Raw genomic sequence first — 18019 nt, 5'->3', positions numbered from 1 at the left:
AGAAGGTGACACTAGTCACTTATGAACTCGCCACGCCTGAATTAATCTGCATTTTGTCATAATGTTGTAAGTGAATCATTTCCACATTTTTTTAGGATCTGGCCACAAAGTGTCAGTCAAGCAGAAGGAAAAACAAATTAAGATTTAGATCAGAGGGCTGATGCACAAAAATCTATCAATCTCAAAATTGACATTGAGTATCTGCTATTTTTTTTTTTTTTTACTGTTTTTAGAGCTAAGGTAATTACACAAGGTAAGACAGATCTTTACAAAGGCTTTTCCCCATCTTCAGCTCATTTCCCTTATTCCAAAATTTCCTTGGGGGAAACATTTTCTCCTCTTATTTGGATCAGGTGGATGGATAGGGCTGAACATGCACTTGGAAATCCAGGGCGGGCACATGACTGAAGCTTATTCCCTCCAAAGCTACCTACCCTGGGACAGACAGGGCAGGTGTGGCTGGAGAAGGGCAGTCTGTTTTCCTCTGGATTTGCTGCTGTGAGGATGTGAGCACCAGTGAGGAGCCCACCTGGAAGCATTAGAGAGGAAAGCAGATCTGAGAGATAGAGAGACTGGACCCTCCAGGTATATTTTGAGCTCCTGGATCAAGCTATCCCCATCCTAATCGAGGCCTCTGGGTTACATGAGCAATTAAGTCTCGAAATTTTTTTTAATGTTTATTTTTGGAAGAGAGTGAGACAGAATGTGAGCAGGGAGGGGAGAGGAGAGAGGGAGACACAGAATCGGAAGTAGGCTCCAGGCTTGATGTGGGGCTCCAACTCACGAACCATGAGATCATGACCTGAGCTGAAGTCAGACGCTTAAGTGACTAAGCCACCCAGGCACCCCTGAGCAATTAAATATCTTTATAGGATTTGGAATCTTGGTTTTTTTGAGTACCATCTTCAAAATTAGTATTTTTGGTATGCCTGCTATGTTTATGGTACTAAAGTCTGACTAAAGGAAGCTTATTAACTGGGAAGATAACTCTCACAAGCATGAAAGAATTAGAGAATATGATGATAGTTGTTTCAGAGAAGGGAAACATCAATGTGAGCCAAAGACTTTGGGAAGGAAGTGGGACATGAGCTGAAATATGAATTTATGTATAACCCATGTTTCATTTTTTAAGTAAGCTCCATGCCCAATCTGGAGTTCAACTCAAAACCCCAAGATTAAGAGTTATATGCTCTTCCAATGGAGCCATCCAGGCACCCCATACTTCATTTTTTAATGAAATTTGTCAGCAGAACATACTGAGACCTTTTATTTAGAGCAACCCTGACACATATCTGCTCAAATAAATTAAGGTTCCAATTCTCAAGCTACTCACTTGGCAGGAAAAACAATTTTATTCCTCATTTTCAACAGAAGGAGTAAAAAAACACAAGAGAAAGAGAGAGTCCAAAGTATATTTTTTAATTTATTACAATATAATAGTTGTTGTAATGGTATAGTGGTGACAGTAGTAATGGTAGTTGGAGGAGGAGAAGGAATCGTAGCAGTAGTGATAATACTAGTAATGGTGGTAGTGATGTGGTGGTGGTGGTAGTAGAAATCGTATTGGTTGGTTGGTTCCCATTATTAGTTCTTCCTCTTAGGTGGCTTACATAGGCCTCACAATAGTCCTAGGAAGTGGCTGTCATCCATATACTCATTCTGGATCCAAGGCCCAAGACAGAGAGGTGAGATGCTGGGGTCAAGATCACAGACCCAAGTTTAAATCCACACCCACCTATAATCTCAGACCTTGTGTATTTAGTCACCACACTGTCCTGCTCCATTTTCAATTCTAAAGAGTAAATATCTAGTATGTGTATGAATAATTATAAAAGTGCATGGAATGTTCCAGAACTCAGCTGTAAATCACTTGTGATGGACCCTAGGGACACCAGGAACAGGGCCTGAAAATGAAGGCTTGTTGGTGACAAACAGGCCAGTCTTCTTGGAAAATGGGTTCACAGTCTTAACTCTTTCATCTTAATATATGCATTTAATACTTCATGAGACTTGTTTATGCACAAGAAGTTTGGGCGCATGTGCCAGGGAAATGGTTCACCACCTTTCTTTAAGTTCAAATGCTTTCTGGAGTGCAGCTCATGTGTTTTTCTTGAGAAATACACATTGAACAGGGAAATGGTGTTTTGTAGCCATCTATTACCAAGTGATGCTGATAAAATATAATTGAATTTCATCTTTTTTACTTGATTTGAGAGTCCCTGCTTAATGAGCGTTTCCAACTTGACTTTGATTTTTAGGTTCTGATTCTAGTTCTAGTACATGACAAGTAAAATCAGAGAGAATGTATTAAATTGGATTTGTAATTGCTTAGCCATCTCAGTGGATGTCTCTTGTGATTAGTCTTAACACTGCCAGTAATGAGGTTTGGGTCTGGGAATGTGTTTTACACTCTTAGTTCTCCAGACTAGTGATGGTGGCGTCTTTCCTGTTGACTGACATGCCCTCCCAGTCCCCTCTGTATTCATACCACCTCCATGATGTAGAAAACTTGGCCAATGAGACACCCTGTCTCTAAGCCAAGGTGTTCAGGGGAACTGAGTAGGGGAGAACATTTTGGGAGATGAAAACAATCTGGTCAAGACCAGAATGCACTTGGCTTTATGGATCCCCAATATAATGGCTGTGTATGACCTTGAGCAACATACCTAGCCTTGCTAAGCCTCAATTTCCCCTTCTGTAGAATGGGGTAGAATAGTACCCATCTCTTAGGGCTGCTAGGAGGATTAAATAAAATCATGCTGGGCACACAGTCGGCAGCCAGTTGCGATAAGTTGCTACCATCACCAGCATTATTTTTATTTTAGGAACATGGAGATGTGAGTTTTTCAGGTCATCACCTAGGACAAAGATGCTGCCTTTTGCTTCTGCTGGGGCACCTGAAAGCCAGAGCCAACTGATGAGTCAGGCACTGAACCCAGCAACAAAAGCCCAGGAGGGTGGAGAAGTTTCATTCCCACACTGACTGAGGGAATGAAAACATGACTGTAGGGGCAGATGCCCGCTGGTGTGCAAATCATGATACCGATCAGGGCAGTGGAGGCGACAACCAGGAAGATTACCCTCTTTTCCATAGCCTGCGAATTGATGTGTCCTTTCAGTGTTTCCTGTGATGGTTTTAAACTTCCAGAAGGTACCTTTTCTTTTTTTCTGAAAGCGGACCAAGTGTAAATCATATATATATAATGAATACATAAATAAATAGTCCTTTGGGTACAGTGCCCAGCAAACAAGTGCTCAGCCAATAAGACTATTGCTGATGAACTGGAACAGAAAAGAACATCTTAAGTTAATTAGGAAGGTGCTATGGACTGAATGATGTCTCCCCAAAATTCAAGTATTAAAGCTCTAACCCCCAATGTGGTATATTTAGAAATGTGGCCTTTTGGAGGTAATTAGATTTGGATGAGGCCAGGAGAGTGAATCCCTTGTGACAGGATTAGTGCCCCAGTAAGAAAGAATTCCAAAGAGCTTGCTACTCCGCGCCCCCCCCCCCCCCGACCCCCGTGTGAGGAAGCAGGGAGAAGACTGCCATCTACCAGCCTGGAAGACCCCTCTCACCATATCCCATCCATGCTGGCACTTTGATCTTGGGCTTCTAGCCTCCAGATCTATGAAGAATAATGTTCTGTTGCTTAAGCCACTCAGTCTATGGTGTTCTGTTATGGCTGCCCCCCTCCCCCCACCCCCTTGCCGCGAAGCTAAGATAGCTGGGTTTCTGCAGTCACTGATAATAGATGTAATCCCTACATGGGTCAGAAGAGAGGAGACCTGGAGAAGGAGGCAGTATGTGAGCTGGGGCAGGGGAACCCTGATTTGCGCCTGCAACAGCCCAGGCCTAGGATGGGGGCAGAGGCCCTGGATTTTAAACATGTTGCCTAGTTTCTTCTGATGTGTGGCCATGTGTGAGTCACAGATCAGGTGGAAAGAGCCCTCTGACTTTAAAGTAGAACTGACCCAGAGGTCACACTCTGCCCATCGTGTGGCCTGAGCTGTTTCATTCACATCTCCAGGAGACTTTCTTTCTTCTTCTTACAGAAGAGGGATAATAGTAACGCTAACGTTGGTTGGGGCCTGCGCCTTCTAATCACTGAGGAAGCACTGACTGCACATTATCTCATTTAATTCTTAGAGCAAATTTTACTTTTTTAGTGAGGAAAATTGGGAGAGAGACAGACAGACAGACAAAATGCCTTGTTGAGAATCCCACAGCTGGCGAATGCCAAATTAGACGTAGATGCAGGCCAATCAGAGCCTGGAGCTGCAGTTTCTGTGATGGTTTGTTGTGTTAGTTTTCAAGGGCTGAGACTGGCAGCTGACATAAAGTCTTTGTTCACTAAATAATAGTAGTTCTTTTTACCTCATTTGAATTAGTGTCCATTGTCTCTGCTAGTGTTATTTTAGACACACCTGGGATTCAAGTTTGGGTTTCCTTATAGGCTGCCATGGATTGGTTACATGGCTCCCATCAAGACGAACATGGTTTCTAGGAAAACAGGTGCTTCTGCCCTTTCCCAGATTGAAACAAACTCTTGCAATAGGTCATAGAGCAGTCAGTTAAGTCTTCTGGTTCTGGAATCGGAAGACTACCAGTTACTATTCATGTCATCTGGTCAAGTCACTTGAGCTCCTTGGGACTGTTTCCTCATCTACAAAGTAGGCTTTTGTGATGGTGACTTTTCTATGTCAACTTGGCTGGGCTATGGGGTTGCCCGGGTCACTGGTCAACATTATTTCTGCTCATGTCTGTGAAGGTGTCTTCAGAAGAGAGTAGCATTTGGATCACTAGGCCGAATAAAGAAGGTCACCCTTCCCAATGCAAGTCGACCTCATCCAGTCCACTGAGGGCTTGAATAGAGTGAACAGGTGAAGAAAGGGTGAATTCAGTCTCTGCTTGGGGAGCTGAGACATCCATCTTCCCCTGCCCTCGGACCCTGACACTCCTCCATCTAGGACCTTCTTATTCAGACTGAGACTGACAATGGCCCTTCAGTTGTGAGGCATTTGGACTGAGTTACACCATCAACTTTCTGGGTCTCCATCTTGTAAATGGCAGATGATCAGCTTCATACCATGTGAGCCAATTCCTATAATAAATCTCAGGCTCTCCATTTCTTTTTCTCTCTCTCATATTGGTTCTGTTTCTCTGGAAAACCTTGACTAACATAAAACTTAATAATGATTCCACTCTAGGAAGATGGTTGAAGGAATTAAATAAGAAAATTAAATAAGACATTTCCTGTAAAACATCCAGAATGGTGCCTGATCTATTTTGTACTCTGTATGTGGTAGTTAAGGCTGTTAATCATTTTTCAGGAAAGTTCTTGGACCTCTTTGGCTGTCCCTTTTACAGAGATGAGAAAAATATAGGCTTAAAGCTATCCAAGCTTACTTTTTATTTCTGTTCTAGAATATCAGAAAATCTGAAACGCGGTGTACATTATCTCATATTATTTGGCACATCTCCCTGAGGTGAGGCAGGATGGTGTCCACGAAGGGCCAAAGCAGGCCCCCTGCTCTCTTTCTACCTCAAAAGTCTGATTTGGACCTTTAACTTCCCCAGCCAATCTACACTCCCTGTTGGGCTAGGACTGAACCACATTCCCAATGTATTTGGGAATAATTTACTCCAAACACTACATGAACGTCTCTTGTGCGTGGGTACATACAGGTATATACAGGTGTACAAGTACTTCTCAAGTGAACAGAAATGTGTGCCGAAAGTTTGCAAACTGGAGAAGTCTATGAATTGAACCAGAGAAGTAAGAGCTCAGACCCCATAGAGAATGAAGCCTACGCTGCCATCAGCTAGAGTGCTAGGCTTTGTGTCTTCAGCTTTTGTAACTCACAACGTAAGTCTGTTCATCATTCACGAATCACAGCCACTGTGTATTGGGAATTTGCTGTGTGGCAGACCACAGGCTAAGTCTGACATATCTATCACTCTTTCCTCTAATTGCTCTGTAAGTACCGTTCTCTCCTATACAAGAAAAAGAGGTTTCCTGACTAGTAATTTATATTAGGTGGCACCTCAAAAGTATGGCAGAGTCAGAAATTGGACCCATGAGCTGTTGGGTCCATGCTTATAAAACGTGAATTACACTTTTCTCAGAAAGTTTTCAAATATAAGAATTTTTAAAGTTTACTTTATTCTCAAGTGGTATTTCTTATTACACACCATTCTTCCCTGTCTGGCAACATGCCTTGTGCTTATTGTGAAAGCGAATGAGTTGACTGGAGTCACCTGACAAAAATTTGCTGTATAGCCAAGCCTTGCCCACACACAGCTCTCGCTTCCAGAGAGGGTTGCCCACCATGCCAGTATCTAAGAAGATGTCATTTCTCTGTGTGGATACACTAATGGGAACGCTGAGCAATCACCTGGAAAATGCAATCGATGCCAGCAGGCAATAAGAATAATTTAAACCAATAAACTCTTTCCCCTCAACCGCAAGGTTTGGTGTGGGGTTTTCTTTTTCTGTCTTTTTGTTTTGTTTTCCATTGGCTGAACTTTCCAAATAATTGTTCCATCTGTCTACTTCACTTTGCCTGAGTAATCACAGCCGGAGGGGAGTTAGAAGTCAAACGTCAGACATGCAGGGAAAACTAATGCGTGGGAGGCTGTGGGAAGAGAGATCATTGTCTGTCCTCTTTCCCTGCAGCTGGGCCAGGGATCTGGAAGTAAATTACAAGCCCGTTTGCCCCAGGGAGAAAGTGACACTTTAGGAATGGGGGTTGGTGAGTGATTTGGGAGACTCCATTGTAGTGAGTGTTGGTACCAGGATCCCATGTGCTTAGATCCTAGCCCAGTCAAGTCAAGAGATGAAGAGCAGGAAATAAAAACCAGAGCACTTGTAACAGCTTTTTTGCTGGGCCATTTACTCTGTACTGTCCTTGGCTGGACATGTATGGGCTTTATTATTTCTATCTTCCCAATTGTTGGGTTTCATAGATAAAGAAACTGTGGCCTAGTGAGGTCAGGTAACTTGCCCAAGACCACACAGCTAGTAAATAGGAGAGCCAGGATTTGGACTAAACCTACCTTCATCCAGAGCCCTTTCTATTAGCCGCTGCTCCTGGCCACTGCTAAACCAGAGCGCTCACCAAAGGTGAAAGCAGAATCTTGAAGAGGGCAAAGATGAGTCCGGGATATAGAAACCTCCCTACTGTTTATTCTACATCATTTTACAATGCACTAGAAGTAGAAATGAATTAGAGCTTCAGTTTACAGAGGCACGGAGAGGTTAAGTAATTCACCTAGCCACAGAGCCAGTAAATAGTTTAGTGGAGGATTTGAACTAGGTTCCCTTGAACCTGGCCAAAGACTGCGCTGTGCAATGTTGGGCAGCCTCCCTTCTTTCATACTGTTAACTCCCAGGTAAGGCAAGTTCATGAGTTCACTCTGTCTCTTATAAGTTATATTCCAAATAAATAAAAATAGTTTGGTAAAAATGTTATATTAAACAAGAGTAAACAGACTTCTAAAAGGTAAAAATTCTTTCAGCATCTAAACTACTAATGATGCCCATTATAAATATCCAAGGCAGGGACATGATAAGAAGAATGCCCCCAGCTTATTTGACTATGTAAACTGAGTTTTTCTCAGATAGAGGCAGTCAATCTATCTACCTCGGATAAGACTTTACTTCTTTTAAAAAAAATTTTTTTTTACATTTTTATTTATTTTTGAGAGACAGAGACAGAGTGTGAACAAGGGAGGGGCAGAGAGATTTGGAGACACAGAATCTGAAGCAGGCTCCAGGCTCTGAGCTAGCTGTCAGCACAGAGCCTGATGCGGGGCTCGAACCCACGAACTGTGAGATCATGACCTGAGCTGAAGTCGGATGCTCAACCGACTGAGCCACCCAGGCGCCCCAAGACTTTACTTCTTTACCCTTGCTCTTGTGTGGCAGGATGGAGGGTTTTAAAAATACCGGCACTGAAACTGTTGGCCGCCAAATACCTGGACCTTATGTCCCCCTAACTGCCATCTCAGGGGAAGTGGTGAGTCTGTCTTCGCTGCTCTCCTGTTACCTCAGGACCCTGCCCCAGATTTAGTCTTAGGTGCCCTTAATGAACCATCTCTTCCTAGGTGTATTGATTCACACAGAGATCATTCTAGCTTGAGAACATGTGAATAGAAAATAATGGCTTCATTTCTTCTTTTTAAGTTTGTTTATTTTGAGAGAGAGAGAGAGATAAAATGACCTATCACTGCTCTCAGTGGTCCACATTTCAATGGGAAAGATGGACGTCAATAAAATTTATGTGTCCTGTTAATAACATACTTTGTCACAGAGTTAGGGGTCATAGCAATGGCAGGTGATGGTATCTGATGCCTATTTTAATACCTAGTAGGCATCAAAGCCTAACATATACAAATCTCCTCTTCCCCTTCTCAGTGAATAATTCCATTTTTCCAGTCACTGAGGCCAAAGATACCTTAGTGTCCCCCTTCGTCACTATCTTTCTTACGTACCCAACATGCAACACTCCTCACAACCTGTACTGTTCCCATCTGGTCTATTTCACCATGGATTCTTGCTCTAGCCTCCCAGCTGGCTGTGTTTCTGTTTTCACTCTTGTTTTCTATACAGCACCCAAAGTGACTTTTTGCTTAAAACTCTGCAATGAGTTTCATTCATTCAGAGTTACATGCTAAAAGTCTTTACAGTGTCCTCAGTGTTTCAGCCCTGTGTGATCTGCCTGCCAGCATGGCCTCTCTGTCCTTGCTACCTGCTGCTCCCTCTATGGTCACACAGTGTTTCCTTAATGTTCCCCCAACATACCAGGCACTTGCCAGTCTTAAGGATTTTGCATAGGCTGTTCCCTCTCCCTGGATTGACTTTTCCTAGCCGTCCATCTCACTCACTTCTTTGTTCAAATGTCCCTTTGTTCAGGGGGACTCTCCTGATCTTATATAAACGAGCGTCCCCTCCCAATTTTGTCCCCCTTAAGAAATGTCTTTTTGTTTTGCAGAACTTATCACAACCTAACCATTTATTTGTTTGTTTGTTTATTTATTTATTTCATTGCATAGCTTCCCATCTCCTGGAACATCAGCTTCATGAGAAAAGCTACAGCCTTGAACGTAGGTGGCCCTCAATATTTGTTGAACATGTTACTAGATGATTAAATGAGGCAACAAGGAATAGCATCACGTCAGCCCTAGAGCATGGAGAAATGGCCCAATTCCAATGACATTCCGCTCACTTCATCTTTCCTGCAATTGTAACCGTCCTTCTTGTGATTAACGTCTCACATCTTCTTTGGCACCAGGCTGTAGGAGACAGAAAGTAGAGTGCGCCCTGCATAGTAACCTGCCCTTTAGCGGCTCCTCCCCCTGCCTCCGCTCCTGAGTGTAGGTCAGTGGGGCTGTTGCAGCAGGTGAGCCGTGAGTCTGTTGTTGCGGGGCTGTCCCTGCGTCCCGTTGTTTCAGGAGACGCTTTCCAGCAGCTGAAGCTCCAGCCAGAGAAGAGGTCTTTCCTTGCACGGGAGCAGCGTCACCTGGAAGAACAAGCATGAGAGGGGAAAGATTCAGGTCACCAAGAAGTGAACTGCGGGAATTTCCTTTCTTCTGCCCCTCTGTCTGCCACCTTCTGTCCTTGGCATGAGTCTAGTTTTAAGAAAAATCTGAATTTACTATTTTGCCAGTGCTGATGAATGCTTCATTTACCAAAGGAACACTGAGATGCCTTTTGACCAGCACGCTTCCGTCACACATGCAGGACAGCATTTGGGTCGCAGGAATACCATCTGCTTTTCACAACACAGGCATCTACGGGAGAAGACGTGAGGTGGGGAGCCTAAGTTCAGGCTCATCAGATCTGATTTCTGATTGTGGGTTTGTTACCCTTGGCCATTTGACCTTGGCAAGGGCGTTCACCTCTCCGTGCTTTAATTTCTTTACATATAATCCCTTAACCCACGGGGCTCCAGTAGGAACTAGGTGAGCTGTGCTTCTGTTCGGCCAAGCACAAAACAGAGACCCGACAGTTGTTGCTGCAGGCTAGAGGCATGTGTCATGTGTGAAGGGAATTCAGCGATCATGTTTTTCCATTTCTGTATGCATGTTCCTGCTACATGTATATGCCTCAATGGGTATATACATCAGGCAGAATTGTCATTTCGGTACAAGAAGCCGATGTTGGGCATGCTTGCCTGCTGTGCTCTGGGCAGCTGCCAGGGGCTGCCCTAGGATCCTGGAACACATTCAACTGTCTGTCCCCTGCAGTATTTTCTGTGCCTGCAAATTCCTAGTTTGCTTTCTGTTTCCGTTTGCTGTCAGAGCATTATTTTAGCTTTTAACCTGGAGGATTATAATTGCATCTACTTTTTTCCATAGCAAGGAAAGAATGTCATGAAAGCAGGGGTGGGAGGGGCTGGGGGTGGGGGTAGGGGCAGACAAGGGTAAGACTGCCCGGATGTCCTTCCTTCCCATTTTGATGTGGCTCTGTTTGATTTCCCTGTTTGTAAATGTGCTTGTTGCAATCCATCTTCCCAACTTTTTATCATTTTCTTCCCTCAGCAAGGAAAAACAACACCAAAAATTCATTTGCCATCGAATTTAATGAATTTATGGCAACGGTCACAAAATAAAATAAAAGCCTCACAAATAAGGATACAGAGAATCCTAGGATTTGGTTACCTCTGAAGTTTTGAAAAATTCCTCAATGCATTTATTTGCAAATTGGACTCTATTTGCATGTTTCATAAGCAAAATACAAATGTATTATTTATCAGGTGGTCTAGTCGTGCCTGTTGAAATGAAGGGTTGCAAATTCAACCTTCATTTAAAAATATTCATTGTAAATCCATCCCTTTCCCCTGCCCCCACCTTGTAGGGAAACTGGGCTTTTCAATTCTGCTTTTCCTGATCTATTTGAAATACTCAAGGCTCTACCCTATGAGTGATATTTCTTAGTATTGCAGTCCTGTGCATTTGAAGAGAATGGTGTCCAGTATATAAAATTACAAAATAGTTTTCAATGTCAACACTGTTCCTATTGGGCCCCCTCTGTTTGCCCTTTCCATCACAATACTAGTTCAAAGACGGTCTTGTGGGCCTTGAAGCAGAAGTATGATCTCATACCCAGGCGGTTTCAGGTGTCAGTGAGTCAAGACTCAGGAGCGTCATGGCTTGAAAGTTTGTCTGACTGTTATGTACAGGCCTGAGAAGAAATCCAGTTTGATCTGGTCCTGGTTGCTGTTGGTCTCAGACCCCGTGGGCCAGAGAAAAGCACTCTTGCCAGACCCAAGGCAGTTGATTGGTCAATAATTGGCACAGGAGAAAACAAAATTAAATGAGCAGGCATTGTTTGGCTTTCTGCCACTTGTGCTTTATAGTTCACCATCCAGTTTAAGGGAAGCAGTGCAGTGAATATGACAGCTCTTTTTTAATATGTTGCCCTCTTTGGGGAAATGTAATTACAGATGGAAAATCCTGGAAATGGGGGAGTATTTGCGAAAGTGTCTATCAATGCTTCTTTTTTGCAAAATGTTTTTCTTCAGGATGCTAGAAGACAGCTTCCTCCTTAGCCACATGATGTTCCCTGTGTTACAGGGGGGTGACACTGGTTCAATGACAAAGTACTGGCCTCTATCCTGGCTCCCTTGTGCTTGCTTCTCATATCATGTGTCTGAGCACTGGTTTTTATCCTGTGGGAACAACTTCCACTATGGGAGTAAAGGGCTGCTGCTTTCTCTATTCTAATTCCATTAAATAATCACTTCTTTTTTTTTTTATGTTCTATTTTATTTTTGAGACAGAAAGAGAGAAGTGTTATGAAATGTAAATGTAGGCAGGTGCAGTTCCTTTTATTTTTCCCCACTAATGACTGACTGTATGGAACAAAATATCCAATGGTTAAAAAAAAAAAAAGTGGAGAGAAGAGATAAACCTGGTCCAAATATCAGTTCAGGGCTCAGTGCAGATCTACTGAAGTAAGATTCTCGAACCTGGAGAATCACTTTAAAAAATGTTGCTCTAGTTTATTGGACTTCTCCTTCTGACCAAGATGGAATAATAGGAACTGTAACAAATAAACCAAAGAATAAGATAGGTGAAGCAATGGCTTTTGAGACATTTTGGATATCTGACAAAAAATCAGCCCCATAATTGCCCCCAGCTTACTGCCTTGAGGGAATTCCCAGGCTATGGCAGAGAGGAGAGGCACTCAGGCAGGTTCCAGAATATTCTCTGAATTGAAAAGGTGGAGCAGAGAGCCAGAGAAACCAAGGAAGCTATCATTTGCAGGACTAGGAGCTGAAAAGAAGAGATATGCACAGAAAGAGAATGCCAGGAATGTTGAGAAGCTCCACATCATGCACTCAGCAAAGTACTGATCAGTGTATACATGTGAAGAAACTAAGGAGCCATCCAAGAGGGTTAAGTTGAACAGTACACAGTGCTCACACATGGCAAGGAATAGTGGCTATGCCCGTCTGTCAAACTGCAACCTCATAATTCATGTGATATTATATGAAGTACTCAGAAAGGTGTGGCCTCCGTAGTGAGAATAATTAGCGTTAGTATGAATTGAGCTCTGGTGCTTCTAAAAGCAAGACCTAAAGAGATCACACTGTTTCCAACTTAACTGCCTCCCAGGAGAAACTTAAAAAATATATATTTATAGGAAAACAAAAATATACAGTGCACGACAAGGTAAAATTCACAGTGTCTGTCATCCAATTAAAAAAAAATTACCAGGAAGGCAAGGGAGAAAGAGAATACAACCTATAATGAGGGGAAGAATTAATTGAAATGAATCCAGAACTGACACAGATGTTAGAATTGGCAGGCAAGGACTTTAACAGTCACTATAACTCTGTTACATACATTCAAAAATTAAGTTGAAATATGGAAGAATAAAAGACTGCTCAAAACTAGAGATAAAGGGAAATTTAAAGCAGCCAGAAGACATATACAGAAGAACAAAGATAAAATTAACAGCACATATCTTGAAAATAATGAAGCTTCATCTTTAAAGTACTGAAGGACAAAACTTTGTCAACTTAGAATTCTATACCCAGTGAAAATATACCGTAAAAACATTTCCAAGCATACAAAAGCTCACTGAATTATATGCAGCATATTGCATTATAAGCAATATTAAAGGAGTTTTTCAGTCAGAAGGAAAATGATACCAGGGGGAAATACAGATTTACAGAAAGACACTTAGGGCAACTGAAGTTGTAACCATATGTAAAAGTGAAAGCTTTTTTATTATTTTGTAAAACTCTTTAAAATACAATTGACTATTTGAACAGAATAATTTAAAAAGTGTGAGGTATGTAACACATAAAAGTTAATGGTGGAAGGTAATATGGAAATGGGAGAGGAGAAATGGAAATATACTATTTAAGGTTTTGTACTATGTAAGAAGTACTAAAAAATCACTGAAAGGCATACTGACAATTTAGGTATACTATAAAGCCTGTAGCAAACATTAAAATATCAAAACTAAGAAGTATAGCTGAATACTAATTAGATTAAATAACATCATGAAAATATCCTGCAAATCAAAAGAAGACAGTAAAAGTGGAGAAAGAAAACATGGAGCACCTGAGTGACTCAGTCAGTTAAGCATCCAACTTCGGCTCAGGTCACGATCTCACAGTTAGTGGGTTCGAGCCTTGTATCATGCTCTGTGCTAACAGAGTAGTCTGGAGCTTTTTTCAGATTCTGTATCTCCCTCTCTCTCTCTCTCTGCCCCTCTCCCACTCATAGTCTGGTTTCTCTCTCTTTCTGTCTCAAAAATAAAATAGAACATAAAGAAAAGAAAACAGAACTCAGAAAAAAAAACAAACAGAAAACAAGATAATAGATTTAAACCTATTTCAGTAAGCACAATAACTGTGAATGTTATAAACACTCCAATAGAAAGGCAGAGGTTTTCAGACTGGATTAAGAAAAACCAAAATCCAAGTATATGTTGCCCAAAGAAAACATGCTTTAGCTATATAAAGACACAAATAGTTTGAGAGGAAAGGATGCACTGGGTGAGAATTAACAACTGTCTTCTCATTTTTTCAGCATCTAACATACAAATATTCACATCAGTCTTCTTTACGATATTTGACACCTGCATTTCCTTTGTTTTATAAAATAGATGAGGGTTCCAGTGAGGCATATTGCAGCATTATTACTTCTGTGAATGTGTAAAATTCCTTTTCTTTAGTCAGCAAATGAATTCTGATGCTGCAGGAGCAAGAAAGCAATAAAGAATGAATAGCTGCACTGTCCCTGACAGACCAAGATTTCCTCACTCATGTATCAAATCCCCTCCATAGGTCTCTGTTGTTGCTACTGTCCTATTAATTGGTCAAAGTAGCCACTTGCTTCAGGTTACTTTCTCTTTCTTCTATCAGGTGGCCTGTTGGAACAGTGAGTTTAGTCAGTTAACAATTTGCTTCACTGTCATTTGAATTCAGCCAGTGAATTAAATAGAACAGAATCAGTTTAGTGACAATTTTAGTACAATATCTCTAATGGTTGATTCATTTTGGTGCAAAGGAAAGGAAACGTTTGATTTAAAAGTCTGACCTATTTATTTTTGCCGCTTGCTCCTATTTTTCATGGGCTCACTGTCAAGCTGGGGACATAGAAGTAATCAGTCTTTACTAAACATGGCAGGAATTGCTAAAATTGAGCACTATATGAGGTGTTAAGGGAAGGAGTGAAAAAGTGAAAGTCTCTCTCTTTTATTACTTTAAGTATGGAATCCACATATTTGTAACTGTCCCTGGTGCAGCTGTGTCTCTTCTCTTTGAAATCTGGCATCTTCAACAGAAAGATTTCCACACCAAGTTTGGGCTGGTATTTTATCAAGATACCCATTCATCACGAGTGCCTGCCTTAAGTTCTCCTGGTATCAAACAACACAGAAAGGATTGCATAATTAGAGGCTCCTTCTAAGGAGTTGAATACACATCTGTAGCCTATATCATAGCCAATTTCAAAACACATTCTTCTCAGAGGAAATTTCTCTGGGCAAGGATCACCTCTCTCTCGCTCTCTCTGCAGAGAGTTACCCACTGCTGATGCCAAGTCCATGAAAACAACTCTTTACAGTGGCCTCCCCATCAATAAGGAGCTTTCTTTGCTGCGTGTCACACCCTCTGTTCATTGTATTCACACAGCCGAGCTGGCACAGAAGAGGTAGCACAAAGGCCAGCCTCAACTCTGAAGGGCCCTGCTGGGGCGGCACAAGGAGACGAGCCTGTGCTGGGAGGAGGGACTCTGGGATCAGGCTCCAAAGCTGCTGTCATCTCACTGCATGGCCGTGCCCCCTCTGTGCCTCAGTGTCTGTCCTCTGCCTTCAAACGAGGCAATTGGACTAAAAGATCTCCGAGGTCTGATCAGATTCAGAGATCAGCTGTTACACATGGTCCTCGGAGGAAGGCAGGTTACACATGGTCCTTTCAAAGGCTGACCTCCTGGCCTTTCTGTACATCAGAGACTCAGGACCTTCCGGAATCATAGTTGTAGGGAGAGAGGAATGAGCATCTTCCAAGATGGATAGCTACTGTATCTGCATCAGCCTCCTGGTAGAGAATGTTGCTTATTGACACCGTTACCACAGCAACCAGAATGTCATTTGGCACCAGGGTTTAGGGAAGCTGTCAAGGTCTGTAATTTAAGAGAAACAAATTTTCCTTCCTCACAGTCTCAGCTTAATTCTCTTGGTCATCCACTTTAGCAGTCAGATACACTTCCCTAAAGAGCGTTCATTAAATCTAGACAGATCTCTCACCAAACCATCACCATGAGAGGTAGCTTGGAGGTAAAAGGAAATCTGATGTAAGAATTAGAATTGTCACCTTTGAGTCTTAAGTTTGTAGATACTGTGTTGTGAGTTCTTTTTCAGCTTGGGACTTAGCTTCCTGATCTGCCATGTGGTAAAGAGAAACTTTGCTGTATTCTCTAAGGTGTCTGTCAGCTCAAATATTCAAGCCAGGGGTTTGCAAACCTGTGGCACAAAGACCATAAATAGCTAAATAGCCTGCAGATGTGATGTGTTTGCCCTGTGTTGTATGTAGTGCTCTACCTTAAATTGATTGACACCATTTAAAATTTGGGAGTTTTCACATAATAATCCTGATTTCCAGCTGATCTGGGAAAAATACAGCCAATTCGATTGCACCAGGCTGGATTGCATGGCAGGTTTTCAGCTGGATCCAATAGCTGCTGCCCAGGGTCCACCAACCTCCCCTTCCAGAGCTGATCACAGACTCAGATCAAATGTCTGCTCCTCTCAGTGTCCTCCTCCTGGCCAGATTGTCACATGGACATTTGAGTTTCCACCTGCTGTTTGGTACTTTTAGGACAGAGATGGCATGGCCCAAACTCTCCTTCCATCACTGATGGTATCATTTAGCGCTGATCTTGGTGATCTTGGTAGAAGACAGAAACTGGGTCCAATCAAAGACTGCCCTGGACAAGAAAATTGACGAAAGCCTTGGCTGCTTTTATTTCTCACACTAATTAATTGAGCTCTGATCAACGGAGTCCGCAGCCCCAGGTAACCTGTCTAGGGGTGATGGTCAGAACTGTCACGGACCGTGAACTGGTCACATGATTCCTCTGTGAGTCACAGCAAGTTGGTAATTTTCTATAGCTTGATTTTTCAAATGTGAAATGAGTTATTTCACATGGAGGCAGGGTTCCTTCTAAAGCTAAAATCCTCTAAAGCTGTATGAATACCTATTCATCGATTCATCTCAATCTGCCTAGGGATATGTGTGTGTGTGTGTGTGTTGGTGTGTGTGTGTGTCTGCTTACTTTCAATGTTTTGTGGTAAGTACAGTTTCTAAGCCCAGAGTCATATCTAGTGATATAAAGAACTATGACATGGGGCACCAGCGTGGCTCAGTTGGTTCAGCATCTGACTTTGGCTCAGGTCAAGATCTCATGATTCATGAGCTCGAGCCCCACATCGGGCTCTGTGCTGACAGCTCAGAGCCTGGAGCCTGCTTCAGATTCTGTGTCTCCCTCTCTTTCTGCCCCTCCCCAACTCATGCTCTGTCTCTCTCTCTTTCTCTGAAAAATAAATAAAAAACATAAAAAAATCTATGCCAGGAGGACAGAAATCAAGAAGAACCTCATCTGTAGGCAATAATCCCTGTGAACGGATGTAGACACAGTTTCAATACAGGAGTGGCAGTTGAAGACAGGGCCAATGAGGGTTCGCAGAAAGGGTAAAAACTTATCAGAGAATGTCAGATGCTGAAATCCAAGGTCAGAGCAACAAATACAAGGAAGGATCAGTGGTAGGGCGGTGGATGTGGTCTTTTTATGCACTAACAAATGCTGCCAAATGCCTTCTTCCCCCCCACCCCCCATTTTATTGAGAAATTTCAGCCTTGTGTAGTCTGGGAGGAGATGTGGGTATTTTAATAACAGACATGGGAAATTGCATTCCAGCTCAGCCCTCCAAATGTAACTACAGTTGAAGCCCTACCTCTTAAGTGGGCAGGCTGACCTCAGCACCCTGGGAGATTGGGATTCAGACAGCCTGGGTGGAAATTCCAGCGGTGCCGCATCTTTGGTATGACCTCAGATGAGTTACTAACACTTCCTGGGTCTCTCTCTCCTTACCTGTAAAAAGGGTTAAATAGTGCCCATTTCATTATTTGTATGAGAACAGAATAATCTATGTATAGTGCTTAGCACGGTGCCTGCCTTGTAGCAACTAACTGAAAATTTCTCAGTATGCTTCTTCTTTTTTACTATTGAACATTTTAGAATCGTTGCCAATGATAATAACATCCTTTACTAAGTTATTTGTGCTAAGCGCTTTTAATAACTACAAAAACTGAGAGATGGGTACTATTGTTGTTATTGAAATTAAAGAAAAACATCTCCTCATGATTAGAAACTTGTCTGGGGCACCTGGGTGGCTTAGCTGGTTAAGAGTCCTACTCTTGATCTCAGCTCAGGTCTTAATCTCAGGGTTGTGAGGTTAAGCCCCGCTTTGGGCCCATGGTGTGCATGAAACCT

The 18019-nt window shown here is 42.4% G+C and overlaps 1 long non-coding RNA gene across 1 annotated transcript; it reads left to right on the top strand.

Annotated features, from left to right (window-relative positions):
- The first annotated feature begins 4629 nt into the window (after window positions 1–4629).
- LOC115294346 lies at window positions 4630–5129 on the top strand. The gene is made up of 2 exons (XR_003909827.1): window positions 4630–4674; window positions 4773–5129. It is a non-coding gene; the product is annotated as an uncharacterized LOC115294346 (long non-coding RNA).
- The last annotated feature ends 12890 nt before the right edge of the window (window positions 5130–18019 follow it).

Source organism: Suricata suricatta, chromosome 6, assembly GCF_006229205.1.
Source record: "Suricata suricatta isolate VVHF042 chromosome 6, meerkat_22Aug2017_6uvM2_HiC, whole genome shotgun sequence".
NCBI classification, from domain to species: Eukaryota; Metazoa; Chordata; class Mammalia; order Carnivora; family Herpestidae; genus Suricata; species Suricata suricatta.
This window is presented reverse-complemented; position numbering and strand designations above follow the sequence as displayed.